Below are 3,620 nucleotides of genomic sequence, written 5' to 3'. Positions count from 1 at the left end.
ATGCCGGCAACTGGCTCTGAAATGGCCAGGAAACCCCATGACAGTGTGTTCATAGAAACACAGGGAAAAGCACGTGAAGGCGGGAGGGCCTGGCTGTGTCCAAAGCTCTTTAGATGACTCTTGCTGCTTCTTGTAAGTTAGACGTCACTTCAAACCTACGATTAAAAAGTTTATTATTACTTCTTTTCTAATGATTATAAAAAAATAAACTTACTTCATTTTTCTATATTTATTAATGGCATTTTTTTACTGCAAGGAAGAACTTTTCTCCTTTATCTATGTCTGTCTGCCCATCTATCTGTTAGGCATCTATTTCTCCACAGAGCTATATGACTCGTGGTTACTTATTTTATTCAATGAGTTGTAATCTGTTACTGTCGTTTATTTGAATGTTTAAATTATCTCAGTTGGCCAGTGAGAGCTCCTTTAAGCTGCCTTCTGTGTCCTCCTGACATACTGTCATCATCTTTTTATCTTTTACAAAAAATTAGAAATACAGCAAAGTGCTGCCTCCGCACTGAGACCCGGCCCCACCCGGCAGGCACAGGCCTGTGGGCTCAGCTGGTTGGGAGGTCGAGGCTCATGCTTCCCAGCCCAACATGGATTTCCCAGCCAAGCCAAAGCACCATGAAGCTGCAGGCCGGCTGGTTACTAAGGATGCGTGTCAGCAGTGTCCACACCCTGCACTGTTCCTTGGAACACAGAAACGGGGTGTGAGCCAGCAGAGACTGGGGCACTGGAGAGAATGCAGGTGCAGAGGCTGAGGATGAAGGGCCCTCCACTTGCCCCAGACGTGTTGCCTCACAAGGGATAGCCACGTTCCCCACCCCTCACTCTGCCTGCACCTCCATCAGCAACACAGGGGAGGTCACTGCTGTTTCCCAACCCCCTTCTTCAGTTTCCTCCTGGGTTTTCACATAAGCCCCCTCCCACACATGCACAGCCCCATCAGGATAGGGCTGTGAGTCTGGTACCACATTGCCAGTAATGGGTAGAGGCGGGAATGGAGGTAGAAGGGGGTAAATTCTTCATCGGGAATAACACAGTGATCAATGGATCACAAACTATAGGCCTAAAACGGACTTTCTGAAGCCGTGGCCTTTGGCTTGTTCATTTGTACAGAGAAGAAAGAGAGGTCCCAGAAAGGGAGCTGCCTGCACTCGGAGGACTCCTTCTTAGAAGCCAAAACTTCCCAGGCATCCCACCATGGAACAAAGGAGACAGACACGTCAGCCTTGATTATAGGAGTTCAGCCAACCGCAGCCGCACAAAATCCACAGGCTTCCTGGGTGCTCATGTGCCATGTCACAGCAGTGTTTTTCCAAGATTTAGAAAGGTATGGCAGGATGGATGGACCACTGGCTCCCTCGCCGGAAGTGAAGTAGCCACGCCCCCTGCCACGCGGCTACAGCACCTCTCTTCAGAAAATGCAGAGTAGACCCCCACTGCTGTTGGGCATGGTCACGGGTCTTGCTTGGCCCGTAGAATGTTAACGCATGTGACAAGCACTCTGACCTTAACCCTGCACGTGTGAGAGCCTGGTGCCCTCTGAGCCTCAGTGAGAAAAACCTGGCCCGGACAGGCACTGCCCCTGCAGCATGGGCCCCAGTATGAAGACAGAAGCCAAGCCAGCACCAGACCCGCTGAGCCCCAGCTCAGGTGCAGCCTGCAGAGCATGACAGGGACAGCTTTTTGCTGCCAGCCCCCAAGATGCTAAGGTTTTTCCTAGGGAACAGCAGCTGACTAATACATGAGTTATCCCATTTTCCATGGTACATCTTCTCTACTCTTAACCAAGGGAGCCGTTGGCTGCCCCCGTAACAATCTGTGTTCCATAGCAAGTACTTACGATGGTTGTTACAAGGACTAGAAACAAGAGCTTTAAATATTTCCTTCTGCTCAGGCACTGGAGAGAATGCAGGGGCAGAGGCTGAGGATGAAATGGCTCATGCCTGTAATCCCAGCACTTTGGGAGGCAGAGGTGGAAGGATGGCTTGAGCCCAGGAGTTTGAGATCAGCCTGGGCAACACAGCAAGACACTGTTTCTACTAAAAATTTAAAAAAGTCCGGCATGGTAGTCCACACCTCTAGCTCCAGCTACCAGGGAAGCTGAGGCGGGAGGATCACTTAAGTCTGGGAGGTCAAGGCTGCAGTGAGCTGTGACTGCGTCACTGCACTCCAGCCCAGGAGGCAGAGCGAACCCGTCTCCAAATAAATAGTTTCCTTTTGGCAAATCCTAAATGCGCATTTCTCAGATTCAGAGGACAGCATTTAACTCTCTCCAGGCAGATGAATGAACCCTGTGCTTTCCTCAGTCCGCCACTTCCTCTGCTCCACTCATCAAACACTCTTTGTTTCATGGATGATGTATTGCCCGATTCTAGACTCTAACTCTAAACAGGATGTGTTGTAATATTTTCTTCTGACACCTGTAGCTGTGGATAGGACTTGGGAACTTCGTCCAAGGTCTCCAGCACACGCAGGCAGCTGTTGTCCTCACATATCCCAAGAGAATTCTGGTGTTGCTTTAAGTGTTTTACTCTCTTCAGAGGACCTGAGTGTTAGGAGATAACAAATGGGGAAAAGAACTTGAGTTTCAAAAAAATGAAACCAAGAAAAAAAGTTGATTTTTACCAGGATTGCAAGAATAAGAATCCCATAGCAGGGCTTTGCAGAGGAGCGTTTAAACACACTGCTTAAAAATCATGTAGCGCACAAGCCAGATCAGAGATAACAGAAATTACAGAGAAACTGCAAACCAGAAACACACCCTTCTTGGCTCTGCTTACTTCCTCCTCTGGGCTTCCAGTGTCCAACGTTATTGGAGGGTCCCTCTGCAATTGCAACCGTCTGGAATAAACAGAGATGGGCCGGGGATTTGCTTTCCACTGTTCCAATGCCTGGGAGATGAGAGAAAAATAGCCAGAGCAGAGTAGGCTAAGTGCAGTGTGCAAAACACATCAGACCCAGGGAGATGTGAGGATGGGGCTTCAGCCAGGTCCTCCCCACCCTCGGCTGGGGGCATTCTATTCCTGATGACCTCTCCCACCCATTATCTTCCCAATCCAGAAAATAAGCGCAGCCAATCTACAGCATATGTTATCTTAATGTAAATTCTTGGTAAACAATTTAGAAATGCCCTCTGTTTTCTTTAAAAACTCACTTGCAACGCTGCTGAGTGGAGCACATCTTCAGGGCAGTTTGAATCTCTGCTACTAAGTTGCTGTCTTCACATTTGGCCCACATAAACGTTCTATTATATTAATTTTGCCTGAGTTTTTTCTTTCACGTCCCCACCGTTGGCTGGCCAGGGATGTTGCGATCTCACCACGGGGCTGAACCACAGCTGGATTCTAATTAGATCACATGGAACGATCAAGGTCAGGGTTCATGTTAGGTCTCAGGGCAGCCAGTTCAAACAAGTTCTGAATTCTGAAGACCCTGTGAAGCCTCTGTCCACCCAGCTCACAACGGAGACAAATCCCAAAGCTTCCACAGTTTTCCCACAATCCAAGCTCCTCCAAGGACTTGCATTGCCCAAGCCTAACATTCAGACATTTATATAAAGATAAGCAAGAAGCCAGAGGCCAGAGAATGGAGGAGGGCAGGCCAGGTGGAAA

The 3,620-nt window shown here is 48.6% G+C and overlaps 1 long non-coding RNA gene across 1 annotated transcript; it reads right to left on the bottom strand.

Annotated features, from left to right (window-relative positions):
• Window positions 1-217: 217 nt before the first annotated feature.
• LOC103792878 (uncharacterized) lies at window positions 218-3,320 on the bottom strand. Its single transcript, XR_619807.5, has 3 exons — window positions 3,164-3,320; window positions 2,771-2,900; window positions 218-2,554 (listed from the first exon to the last, which is right to left on the bottom strand). It is a non-coding gene; the product is annotated as an uncharacterized LOC103792878 (long non-coding RNA).
• Between the last annotated feature and the right edge of the window lie 300 nt (window positions 3,321-3,620).

The sequence above is a fragment of the Callithrix jacchus genome, chromosome 5 (genome assembly GCF_049354715.1).
Source record: "Callithrix jacchus isolate 240 chromosome 5, calJac240_pri, whole genome shotgun sequence".
Classification (NCBI taxonomy): Eukaryota; Metazoa; Chordata; class Mammalia; order Primates; family Cebidae; genus Callithrix; species Callithrix jacchus.
This window is presented reverse-complemented; position numbering and strand designations above follow the sequence as displayed.